The sequence below is a fragment of the Gossypium hirsutum genome, chromosome D09 (assembly GCF_007990345.1).
Source record: "Gossypium hirsutum isolate 1008001.06 chromosome D09, Gossypium_hirsutum_v2.1, whole genome shotgun sequence".
NCBI lineage: Eukaryota > Viridiplantae > Streptophyta > Magnoliopsida > Malvales > Malvaceae > Gossypium > Gossypium hirsutum.
In genome coordinates this window covers 30375406-30389499 of record NC_053445.1, presented here as the reverse complement: position 1 = coordinate 30389499, position 14094 = coordinate 30375406, and the positions used below count along the sequence as shown (strand labels likewise).

Below are 14094 nucleotides of genomic sequence, written 5' to 3'. Positions count from 1 at the left end.
TTGGGAGGTATGCACTGTTTTGTTACTTTTGTTGATGATTATTCAAGAAAAGTATGGGTGTATCTAATGAAAAGAAAAAAAAATGAAGTTTTGGATGCATTTTTGAAATGGAAGAAGATAGTGGAGACCTAGACTGGTCGAAAGGTCAAACGACTTCGATCAGACAATAGTACCGAGTACAAGAATGATCCATTTCTACAAGTATGTCAAGATGAGGGCATTGTGCGACACTTCATTGTTCGAAATACAACACAACAGAATGGGGTGGCAGAACCTATAAATCGGACTACACTAGAGAAAGTTCGATGTATGTTGTCAAATGCTGGATTGGGCAAGGAATTTTGGGCTGAGGCAGTTACATATGCGTGCCATCTAATTAACCGGTTGCCATCAGCTGCAATAAATGGAAAAACTCCTATGAGAGGTGGGCTGGTAAACCTAATACTGATTATGATTCTTTACATATTTTTGGTTCCATTGCATATTATCATGTAAAAGAATCTAAGTTAGACCCAAGAGCAAAGAAAGTATTATTCATGGGTATAACTGGTGGAGTAAAAGGATACTGTCTCTAGTGTCGTGATACAAGGAAGATTGTTTTCAGTAGAGATGTGACTTTTGATGAATCAACCATGATGAAGAACAAGGATTTACAAAAGGATAACAATACCAGTGGCACTTTGCAGCATGTGGAGCTTGAAAAGGTTAATGATGATCTAGCTAATATTGAAGGAACAAATAATAAAGAAGTTTCGACCCAAGAACTTCTACAGCAACATGATTCAATTGCATATAGGAGACCAAGAAGAGAGATTCGTATGCCTACTCGCTTTGATGATATGGTAGCCTATGCACTTTCAATTGCAGATGATGATGTTCCTTCTACTTACACAAAAGCAAGAAGTAACCCTAATGGTGTAAAGTGGAAGCAAGCTATGAATGAGAAATGCAGTCTCTTCATAAAAATAAGATTTGGGAGTTGGTGACACTACCCAAAGGAAAGAAGGCAATTGGATGCAAATGAGTATATGCAAAGAAGGAAAGATTTCCTAGTAAAAATAAAGTTCGATACAAGGCTAGATTGGTAGCAAAGGGTTACGCTCAGAAAGAAGGAATAGACTACAATGAAGTGTTTTCTCCAGTTGTAAAGTATTCGTCTATTCGGATTTTGCTAGCCTTGGTTGCGCAATATGATCTTGAACTAGTTCAGCTTGATGCGAAGACCGCATTTTTACACGGTGATTTGGAAGAGGAAATCTATATGACTCAGCCAGATGGATTTAAGATTGCTGATAAAGAAAATTGGGTTTGCAAACTGACAAGTCGCTTTATGGATTGAAACAATCTCCGAGGCAATGGTACAAGCGATTTGATCAGTTCATGAAAAGGAAAAAGTACACAAGAAGTAAATTTATCATTGCATGTGTTTTCAGAAGCTACAAGAAGGATTTTTCGTATACTTGCTCTTATATGTTGATGATATGTTGGTAGCATCTAAGAGTAAAGTTGAAATTGAGAGATTGAAGACTCAACTCAACCTTGAGTTTGAGATGAAAGATTTAGGTGAAGCTAAGAAGATTCTTGGCATAGAAATATGTAGGGTTAGAGCTCATGACAGAGTTAGTTTGTCTCAGAAGCAATATTTGAAGAAGGTACTACAGAAATTTGGCATGAACGAGCTGACACAAGTTGTAAGTACCTCGTTGGCTTCTCATTTCAAGCTTTCTGCACAACTATCTCCTTCGAAAAATACGGAACAAGAATACATGTTACAAGTTTCATATTCTAATGTAGTAGGTAGCTTAATGTATGCAATGGTGTGTACAAGACCCGACATTTCACAGGCAGTTAGTATAGTGAGCAGGTATATGCATAATCCTAGAAAAGGACATTGGCAAGCTGTGAAATTGATTCTACGGTATATTTAGAATACCATGGATATTGGATTACTGTTCAAGCAAGATACTACACTTGGTAAAGGTGTTATTGGGTACATTGATTCTGATTATGCCAGTGATTTGGATAAACGAAGATCAACCACTGGTTATGTGTTTACACTTGCTGGAGGACCAATAAGTTGGAAGTCTACACTGCAGTCTACAGTTGCGTTGTCAACCACAGAAGCTGAATACATGGCTGTAACAGAGGCTGTAAAGGAAGCTATTTGGTTGGTATGGTTAAAACCTTGGGATTGGTTCAGGAGCATATTAATGTGTATTGTAATAGTCAAAGTGCTATTCATTTAGCAAAGAATCAAGTCTATCATGCACGTACAAAGCATATCGATGCATGTTTCCATTTTGTGCGGGAAATTATTGATGAGGGAAAAATTCACCTTCAGAAGATTAAGACTACAGATAATCCCACAGATATGATGACCAAGGTGGTAACAACAATCAAGTTCGAACATTGTTTGAACTTGATCAATATTATGCATGTTTAACAGTTGAAGAAGGCACTATCAAGTGTTGTTGACAAAGGCAGAGAGAATTGTGTGACGATAAGATTATTCGAATCAAATCTTCAATGTGGAGATTATTGGTAATCATCCATATTTATGGAAAGTCAAAGATATAGGTATCAAATAATGGAAAGTCAAAGATATGGGTATCAAATATTAGAAAGTCAAAGATATGGGTATCGAGATATTGGCATAAGAAATCTGAGATATTTGCAATATTTGGTCCTTAATTGTAAAGTGACTTTGCAAGTTGATCCCTGAACCTCAACTATAAATAGGCATAACTATCTCTCATTCTGTATCCCATATTTTCCATTCTCTACTTAAGGCATTGTTCTCTCTCTCTCTCTCTCTCTCTTTGTAAATTCTCACTTGTATTCTGGAGTGGAATATATTTGGTAGTGCCCGAGGACGTAGGCAAAATTTGCTGAACCTCATTAAATTATTGTGTTCTTTATTATATTATTTTGCATAAATTGTGAGTGTGATTGTAATGATTTATTGTGCTATTAAATTACGATTTAGGGATATTCTGGCTAGGAAAGACCTGGTACTTAGGCAATCCTTGTGATCCACCTCTCTTTCCTGGGAATTGAACTTAGTGTGATTTTTTAGTACAATAATTTTACTATTTTACACGCTTTCGCACAACAATTGGTATCTGTGTGCGCAGTTGATCTGCGAAACAAGCGATGCGAGTGCAAGATATTTTAGACTCTTCGATATTTGTGTGCGCATGTTCATGCAACGTGTGCGAGAGCAAACTTAAATGTTGAACAATTCATAGACGAGATCAACACGTTGCAACACACATTACGCATATGGGGGAACGGATTTCCTGTAATGCCCGATGTCTCAAACTGGAAAGTTTCACCGCCTGCTTTCGAGATGGTGCCTGACAGTAGTCTCCGCAGACATCCTAAAGGTTGACCACAATCGACGAGAATTCGAAATGACATGGACGTTAGGGAGACGGGTGAACCCAAATTGTGCACTGTGTGTCGAACATCCGGACACAACCGATCAACATGCCCACATCGTGTCTATGTTTCTGGCCAATCGTCTCGTAATGCTGGACTCCAAGATGACGACTGAAATATTATTGAGCGCATATTCTTGTAAAAATAAATTTGCATTGAAAATAGAAATTTTAAATATAAAATGAAATGAGGTAAAAATAAATGTTATCAGGCCTGATAAATGTGGTGTCAGGCTCAAAAAATCTAGAAAAAAAACTCAGATATTTTTTTAATAAGTTTAAATTTTCAATTGACAAAAATAATAAATAAATTAAAATATTAAAATCAAATATTAAAATCAAAAAATAAAATTAGATTTATTTTAACAAATTTAATTTATCTAAATGGGATGTCACGCCTAAAAAACCCAAAAGAAAGGGTGTTAGATGTAGAAAAATAAAATTGAAATAAATGAGATTGAATGAAAAAAAAGGGTGTTAGATGTAGAAAAAAATTGAAATGAATGAAAAAAAAAGTGTGTCTGATGTTGGCATGCTTAAAATTGAATGAAAAAAAAAGTCTGTCAGATTGAATGAAATAAATCAGATTGTTAGAAAAAAAGTGTCATAAAATTGGATGCTTAAAATTAAATGAAATAAATCAGATTGAATGAAAAAAAAGTGTGTCAGAAGTATTAAATTTTTTTCCAATTTTGCCCCCCTTTCAAATGATCCCCCACTATAAATAGGCCCTTCCGTCCACCGCCACCCTCAACCACTGCCGACGACCGCCACTGTTCACGCTTAACCATCCGAATGTTCTTTTAAATGACAATGACCACATTGCAAGCATTGTGCACAAGGTAGCCGAGAAATAAAATGTCTTATTTAATTTTAAATATTCTTTTAAATTATTTTTAAAACAATAGATATAACATTCTTAAGAAATAATACAATTATTTTCACTATTAGTTTCTTCACAATTAATTGTCTTCTGCTTGAATCAGGTCTACGTAGCATCGGTACTAGTTTCTTCATAATTAATCGTCTTCTACTCTAAACCTTTTCTTCCTCCATTGTCCCATGAGGTCCCATGAGATACCTTTGCATGGAGACTCTACCAACCGGTTCCAATCAGAACCTAGTTGCGGAATAAACACTATTGCACCATAGATAATGTCCATCTGCATATTGGACAACTCGATTAGCCATCTATGGTGCAAATAATCATCCAACCCTTAATAGCATAACCTTTAGGGTGGACTTGACAGTATATAATTCAACTCCAATAAAATATGACAGTATATAATTCAACCCCGAAATTTCGTTGTACAATACAAAATAACTCCATATACAATCCACTCCAAAAAAACTTATTTGATGATATACTACAAAACACTCTAATTTTGATGGCTCTCTCAAAATTTTTTTTTCTCATTCATTTACACTATCAAAACCCAAACCACCCACTATATATAAAGTTTAATGCCGGCCATTGACAGGCTAGCACCGGAAAAAAAATTTTCACGTAAAGGTACTGTCGGCCATTGGCAGGCCACCACCAAAAAAAAATTTCCTGCCAATGACAGCCCAAAATGTAAAAAAAAAAGTTTTACATAATGGTGGTGCCGGCCATTGCCAAGCCACCACCATTTTTTTTTTTACATTTTGGTTGTCATTGGTCGGCACCAGTATACGAAAAAAATTAAAAAATAAAAATTTTTGGTGGTGGCCTGGCAATGGCCGGCACCACCTTTATGTAAAAAAAATTTACATTTTGGTTGTCATTGTCTGGCACCAGTATACGAAAAAATTTAAAAAAAAATTTTTTTGGGTGGTGGCCTGGCAATGGCCGACACCACCTTTATTTAAAAAAATAAAATTCAAAAAATTAAAATAAATGAGATTGAATGAAAAAACAGGGTGTTAGATGTAGAAAAATAAAATTGAAATAAATGAGATTAAATGAAAAAACGGGTGTTAGATGTAGAAAAAAAATTGAAATGAATGAAAAAAAAAAGTGTGTCAGATGTTGGCATGTTTAAAATTGAATGAAAAAAAAAGTGTGTCAGATTGAATGAAATAAATTAGATTGGTTGAAAAAAAAATGTGTCATAAAATTGAATGCTTAAAATTAAATGAAATAAATTAGATTGAATGAAAATAAAAGTGTGTCAGAAGTATTAAATTTTTTTTCCAATTTTGCCCCCCTTTCAAATGGTCCCCTACTATAAATAGGCCATTCCGTCCACCACCACCCTCAACCACTGTTGACGACCGCCACTGTTCACGCTTAACCATCGCCGACGACCACCGATAACTCCATGGATCCTAATCCAAATGTTCTATTAAATGAAAACGACCACATTGCAAGCATTGTGCACAAGGTAACCGAGATATAAAATGTCCTATTTAATTTTAAATATTCTTTTAAATTATTTTTAAAACGATAAATATAACATTCTTAAGAAATAATACAATTATTTTCAATACTAGTTTCTTCACAATTAATCGTCTTCTGCTTGAATTAGGTTTCGTCGCATCGATACTAGTTTCTTCACAATTAATTGTCTTCAACTCTAGACCTTTTCTTCCTCCATCGTCCCATTAGGTCCCATGAGATACCTTTGCATGAAGACTCTACCAACCGGTTCCAATCAGAACCTAGTTGTGGAATAAACACTATTACACCATAGGTAATGTCCATCTGCATATTAGACAACTCGATTAGCCATTTATGATGCAAATAATCATCCAACCCCTAATAGCATAACCTTTAGGGTGAACTTGACAATATATAATTCAACTCCAATAAAATATGACAGTATATAATTCAACCCCGAAATTTGGTTATACACTACAAAAAACTCCATATACAATCCACTCCAAAAAAACTTATTTGATAATATACTACAAAACACTCTCATTTTGATGGCTCTCTAAATTTTTTTTTTCTCATTCCATTTACACTATCAAAACCCAAACCACTCACTATATATAATGTTTAATGTCGGCCATTGACAGGCCAGCACCCGAAAATTTATTTTTTGTCCCGTAAAGGTGGTGTCGGCCATTGGCAGGCCACCACAAATTTTTTTTTGAATTTTTTCGTATACTGGTGCCTGCCAATGACAACCCAAAATGTAAATTTTTTTTTACATAAAGGTGGTGCCGGCCATTGCCAGGCCACCACCAATTTTTTTTTTACATTTTGGTTGCCATTGGTCGGCACCAGTATACGAAAAAATTCAAAAAATTATTTTTTTGGTGGTGGCCTGGCAATGGCTGGCACCACCTTTACTTAAATTTTTTTTTTACATTTTGGCTATTATTGACCGGCATCAGTATACGAAAAAATGTAATTTTGTTTTGGTGGCCTGGCGATGGCCAGCACCACCTTTATGTAAAAAAAAACAAATTCAAAATATTAAAATAAATGAGATTGAATGAAAAAAAAAGGTGTTAGATGTAGAAAAATAAAATTGAATTAAATGAGATTGAATGATATAAAAAGGTGTTAGACGTAGAAAAATAAAATTGAAATAAATGAGATTAAATGGAAAAAAAAAGGTGTTAGATGTAGAAAAACAATTGAACTGAATGAAGAAAAAAAATGTCAGATTAAATGAAATAAATTAGATTGGTAGAAAAAAAAAGTGTGTCATAAAATTGAATGCTTAAAATTAAATGAAATAAATCAGATTGAATGAAAAAAAATAGTGTGTCAGAAGTATTAATTTTTTTTCCAATTTTGCCCCCCTTTCAAATGGTCCACCACTATAAATAGGCCATTCCGTCCACCGCCACCCTCAACCACTGTCGACGACTGTCGCTGTTCACGCTTAACCATCGCCGACGACCACCGATCACTCCATGGATTCTAATCCGAATGTTCTTTTAAATGACAACGATCACATTGCAAGCATTGTGCAAAAGGTAACCGAGAAATAAAATGTCTTATTTAATTTTAAATATTCTTTTAAATTATTTTTAAAACGATAAATATAACATTTTTAAGAAATAATACAATTATTTTCAATACTAGTTTCTTCACAATTAATCGTCTTCTGCTTGAATTAGGTCTACGTGGCATCGGTACTAGTTTCTTCACACTTAATCGTCTTCTGCTCTAGACCTTTTCTCCCTCCATTGTTCCATAAGGTCCCATGAGATACCTTTGCATGGAGACTCTACCTACCGGTTCCAATCAGAACCTAGTTGCGGAATAAACACTATTGCACCATAGATAATGTCCATCTGCATTGGACAACTCGATTAGCCATCTAAGGTGCAAATAATCATCCAACCCTTAATAGCATAACCTTTAGGGTGGACTTGATAGTATATAATTCAACTCGAATAACATATGACAGTATATAATTCAACCCCGAAATTTGGTTTGTACACTACAAAAAACTCCATATACAATCCACTCCAAAAAAACTTATTTGATGATATACTACAAAACACTCTCATTTTAATGGCTCTCTCAAATTTTTTTCTCATTCGATTTACACTATCAAAACCCAAATCACCCGCTATATATAGAGTTTAATGCTGGCCATTAACAGGCCAGCACCGGAAAAAAATTTTTCGCGTAAAGGTAGTGTCAGCCATTGGCAGGCCACCACCAAAAAAAAATTTTTTCCTGCCAATTACAGCCCAAAATGTAAAAAAAAATTATTTTACATAAAGGTGGTGCCGGCCATTGCCAGGCCACTACCAATTTTTTTTTTTACATTTTGGTTCTCATTGGCCGGCACCAATATATGAAAAAAATTCAAAAATAAAAATTTTTGGTGGTGGCCTGGCAATGGTCAGCACCACCTTTATGTAAAAAAAAATTTACATTTTGGTTGTCATTGTCCGGCACTAGTATCCGAAAAAATGCAAAAAAAAAATTGGTGGTGGCCTGGCAATGGCCGACACCACCTTTATGTAAAAAAAATAAAATTCAAAAAATTAAAATAAATGAGATTGAATGAAAAAAAAGGGTGTTAGATGTAGAAAAATAAAATTGAAATAAATGAGATTAAATGAAAAAAAAGGTGTTAGATGTAGAAAAAAATTGAAATGAATGAAAAAAAAAAGTGTGTCAGATGTTGGCTTGCTTAAAATTAAATGAAAAAAAAGTGTCAGATTGAATGAAATAAATTAGATTGGTTGATAAAAAAAGTGTGTCATAAAATTGAATGCTTTAAATTAAATGAAATAAATTAGATTGAATGAAAAAAAAATGTGTCAAAAGTATTAAATTTTTTTTCCAATTTTGCCCCCCTTTCAAATGGTCCCCTACTATAAATAGGCCATTCCGTCCAACGCCACCCTCAACCACTGTTGACGATCGCCGTTGTTCACGCTTAACCATCGCTGACGACCACCGATAACTCCATGGATCCTAATCCGAATGTTCTTTTAAATGAAAACGACCACATTGCAAGCATTGTGCACAAGGTAACCGAGAAATAAAATGTTTTATTTAATTTTAAATATTCTTTTAAATTATTTTTAAAACGATAAATATAACATCCTTAAGAAATAATATAATTATTTTCAATACTAGTTTCTTCACAATTAATCGTCTTTTGCTTGAATCAGGTCTACGTGGCATCGATACTAGTTTCTTCACAATTAATCGTCTTCTACTCTAGACCTTTTCTTCCTCCATCGTCCCATGAGGTCCCATGAGATACCTTCGCATGGAGACTCTACCAACCGGTTCCAATCAGAACCTAGTTGTGGAATAAACACTATTACACCATAGATAATGTCCATCTGCATATTAGACAACTCGATTAGCCATTTATGGTGCAAATAATTATCCAACCCCTAATAGCATAACCTTTAGGGTGAACTTGACAGTATATAATTCAACTCCAATAAAATATGACAGTATATAATTCAACCCCGAAATTTGGTTGTACACTATAAAAAACTCCATATACAATCCACTCCAAAAAAAATTATTTGATAATATACTACAAAACACTCTCATTTTGATGGCTCTCTCAAATTTTTTTTCTTATTCCATTTACACTATCAAAACCCAAACCACTCACTATATATAATGTTTAATGCCGACCATTGATAGGCCAGCACCCGAAAATTTATTTTTTTCCCGTAAAGGTGGTGTCGGCCATTGGCAGGCCACCAAAATTTTTATTTGAATTTTTTCGTATACTAGTGCCTGCTAATGACAACCCAAAATGTAATTTTTTTTACATAAAGGTGGTGCCGGCCATTCGAGTCCACCACCAAATTCTTTTTTTTTTACATTTTGGCTGTCATTGGCCGGCACCAGTATACGAAAAAATTCAAAAAAAAAATTTTGGTGGTGGCCTGGCAATGGCTGGCACGACCTTTACTTAAAATTTTTTTCTACATTTTGGCTGTCATTGGCCGATATCAGTATGCGAAGAAATTCAAAATTTTTTTGGTGGTAGCCTGCAATGGCCAGCACCACCTTTATGTAAAAAAAAACCAAATTCAAAATATTAAAATAAATGAGATTGAATGAAAAAAAAAGGTGTTAGATCTAGAAAAATAAAATTGAAATAAATGAGATTGAATGACAAAAAAAGGTGTTAGATGTAGAAAAATAAAATTGAAATAAATGAGATTAAATGGAAAAAAAAGGGTGTTAGATGTAGAAAAACAATTGAAATGAATGAAGAAAAAAAAGTGTCAGATTAAATGAAGTAAATTAGATTGGTAGAAAAAAAAAGTGGGTCATAAAATTGAATGCTTAAAATTAAATGAAATAAATCAGATTGAATGAAAAAAATAGTGTGTCAGAAGTATTAATTTTTTTCCAATTTTGCCCCCCTTTCAAATGGTCCCCCACTGTAAATAGGCCATTCCGTCCACCGCCACCCTCATCCACTGTCGACGATTACCGCTGTTCACGCTTAACCATCACCGACGACCGCCGATCACTCCATGGATTCTAATCCGAATGTTCTTTTAAATGACAACGATTATATTGCAAACATTGTGCACAAGGTAACCGAGAAATAAAATGTCTTATTTAATTTTAAATAAAATAAAATGTTTTATTTTTAAATAAAATGACAACGATCACATTGCAAGCATTGCAAGCATTGTGGTTCAATTTATTATTTTTACATTTTTTGGGGGGCTGGAAAATTGCCTGTTGATTCTTGCTTAAAATAAGAAACTGTTTGCAATATTAACTTGTACATTTGTGACTGAAAATGGGTTTTCTTTTTAAGTAGTTGCTGCTGTTCCTGATGGCTTGAAGGCATGGAAGATGCTGAAAGGAAGACCACATAATGTAGATCTCATTTTGACAGAAGTGGATTTGCCATCTATATAAGGATTTGCTCTTCTTACACTAATTATGGAGCATGATATTTGTAAAAGCATCCCTGTTATAAGTATGATATGAAAGATTCTTTAATATTTTCTAAACATTTGTACAGTTATTAATTTATTATTTTAAATTCTAAATTTAAATTCAATAAGCATTATAAGCATGATATTTATTTTTACTTAAGAGTTCTAACTTTTGGATTTTAATTGTGTTATTAATGTATTATTTTAAATTTTAAATTCTAAATTCATTAATTTTTATATTTAGTTTTAAAGTTAAAATTTTTGTAGAAAATTTAAATCTTTAAAACATAATATAATATTTATCATAGAAATAAATATTATTTGAAAAAAAATTATTTTTTTTAAATATATGTTTTTAGCGGCGTTTGTGGGAAAAGTGCCGCTAAAGGTCTTGATCTATAGCGGCGTTTGTGTAAAAGCGCCGCTAAAGCTCCTGATCTATAGCGGCGTTTGTGGGAAAAGCGCCGCTAAAAGTCATGATCTATAGCGGCGTTTATTTCTAAAAACGCCTCAAACGTTTGCAGCGTTAACAACAGCGGCATTTTTTGCGGCGCTTTCAAAAACGCCGCAAATACTTTTAGCCATAAAAAAACGCCGCTAAAAACCTGTTTTTGTGTAGTGAAATAATCATCTAACCCTTAATAGCATAACCTTTAGGATGGACTTGACAGTATATAATTCAACTCGAATAAACTATGACAGTATATAATTCAACCCCGAAATTTGGTTGTACACTACAAAAAACTCCATATACAATCCACTCCAAAAAAACTTATTTGATGATATACTACAAAACACTCTCATTTTGATGGCTCTCAAAAAAATTTTTCTCATTCCATATACACTATCAAAACTCAAACCACTCACTATATCATTTTTTTTAAGTCTGACACAATTATCAGGCAATCATGGGTCCAAAATACCAAGTGGTGCCGACTATTGATAGGCCACAACCCTATTTTACTGTTCATTTCAGGTTATTTTGGTGAATGTTTTTTAACCTGAGTTATTTTTGTAAATATAATTTTTTTTGGATTGTTTTGATAAAATAGCTTTTGATTTCAGTATGATATAATAGTATTAAAACCAACAATATTTTAATTTTGACTTATTACATTTAAAAATATAATTGTAAAGTCAATTGAATCTTAAGTTAATTAGTATCAATATTATCATCAATATAAAAGGATATAGAGTTAAATACGTTGAAATATATTATCTTTCTATTTAATAGTTGAAAAAGAAATATGAATATTTCCAAACAATATATATATATAAAACAAATATAATCCAAATTTATAATAAATCTTAGGCTATTTTACATAAATAGTCCAAAAGAATATTATATTTACAAAAATAATCCAGGTTTAAAAACAATCACCAAAATAACCTGAAATGAACAGTAAAATGGGGTTGTGGCCTGTCAATAGCCAGAACCAACTCGTATTTTGGATCCATGATTGCCTGATAATTGTGTCAGACTTAAAAAAAATGATTTTTTTGGTTCTGGCCTGTCAATGGTCAGAACCAGTGTATTTTTTTAAAAATTGTATAATACTTATATAAAAAAAGAAAAAAATAAAAAAAGCACCCATGGAATTTTTTTTTTCGAGTTTTGGTCTTCGTTGTTGGAGATGTTCTTGGTGAGTTTTTTAGCTTTAAAATCTTTGTTAATTGAGCTTGTTGATTCGAAATTTGATATTTTTATGCGTGTGGTTTTGCAGTGTTCAATTTCACTACAGAACAACTATATGATGTTGCAGAGGTAATCAATTCACTACCGGACAACTACATGATGTTGCAGAGGTAACGAAAACTGCTTACGATGCGTGCAACACTACCAATAATATATACACCGTCAGCACCGGACCGGCAAGTATTCCTCTTAACAGGCCCGAAGTTTTTTACTTCACTTGTACTGTCCCCGGTCACTGTTCCGGCGGGAAAAAGCTCCACGTCGAAGTCAGAAATGGGAACAACCGTACCGCTGCGACGCCCACCTCGCCTGGAACTTCAAGTCCTCCTTCTGAGACCAACTCAGCTTCTTCCCTTGTTTCTACTCTGTCTCCTGTCTTCTTCATGGCCATTGCCTTAGTTTTGATGTGCTGATTATGTTATTAATTCCATTTTGCACTTTTTGTTATTTGATGTTATGTGAGATGAGATCCATTGTTTTACTATGATAGTGATAATCATATTTGTAATGTTATTTGAATAAATTTTGATTCATTTTTCTACATACATGTCATTTTATTTTGAAAAATTATCGTAGAGGTCCCTATATTAAAAATTGGATTACATTTTGTTTTTTCTATATACAATATCAAAGAACAAATTGATCTTTTTTTGTTAAAATTTTATCCATTTGTACTATTAAAAATTGATATGGCTAACAAAATAAACAATTAGTGACATGTGGCGTATCCCATATACCTCACGTTGACCTATAAGAATCAGTTTTAATTAACAATAAAGGATAAATTTGTTAACAGAATAACCAATTTGCTCTTGAGTCTAATTTACAAAGACTAATTTGTCCCTTTTTTAGTAGAATGAGCAAAATGCAATCTAACTCATAGTATAAGATCCTGCAAAATACTTTTATCCACTTTGTTCTGTTTTAATTTGTTGGCCAAATAATTTATAAATATAACACAATAATTATTTTGTATTAAAATTTTGGGATTAACAAATCGAGTTTTAATTTAATTGGTATTATAGTTATTAAAACATTTAAGAGAATGTGAATTCAAAATGGATTTCAGGGTTTAGAGATTTTGAATAAAAATAGACAAAATATATATAACTTTAGAGTTAAAATTAAATATTTTGTATTGAAAGAGTTTAATGTAATTATTATTTTTCAGAGGTACCAATGATATATTTGTTTCATTTTATCAAGGAGTTTAAAAGCGTAAATTAAATTATTTGAACAGATTAAAATTTAATAAAATTTCGAGTTTAAATTTTAAAGATGAAAAACAGGTGCTAAAAACATTTTAACTCATTTAAGATTCAATTTATTTCACTTTATTTGTCCTTAAAAAATGATTTACTAATTTTAGAAGAGACTAAAAATGTAATTTTTATTTAATTAAAAGGGTGACTATTTTACCTAAATAGTCCAAAAAATATTATATTTACAAAAATAACCTAGGTTTAAAAATAATCACCAAAATAACTTGAAATGAACAGTAAAATGGAGTTGTGGCCTGTCAATAGCCGGAACCAACTCGTATTTTGGACCCATAATTGCCTGATAATTGTGTTAGACTTAAAAAAATGATTTTTTTGGTTCTGGCCTGTCAATGGCCGGAAC

General features: G+C 32.9%; 2 long non-coding RNA genes across 2 annotated transcripts; both read left to right on the top strand.

Annotated features, from left to right (window-relative positions):
- Positions 1-3051: 3051 nt before the first annotated feature.
- On the top strand, positions 3052-10850 carry LOC107891902 (uncharacterized). The gene is made up of 4 exons (XR_005917988.1): positions 3052-7355; positions 7500-8873; positions 9018-10421; positions 10655-10850. It is a non-coding gene; the product is annotated as an uncharacterized lncRNA (long non-coding RNA).
- Positions 10851-12295: 1445 nt separating this feature from the next.
- LOC121220804 (uncharacterized) lies at positions 12296-13012 on the top strand. Its single transcript, XR_005917987.1, has 2 exons — positions 12296-12418; positions 12500-13012. It is a non-coding gene; the product is annotated as an uncharacterized lncRNA (long non-coding RNA).
- Positions 13013-14094: the final 1082 nt, after the last annotated feature.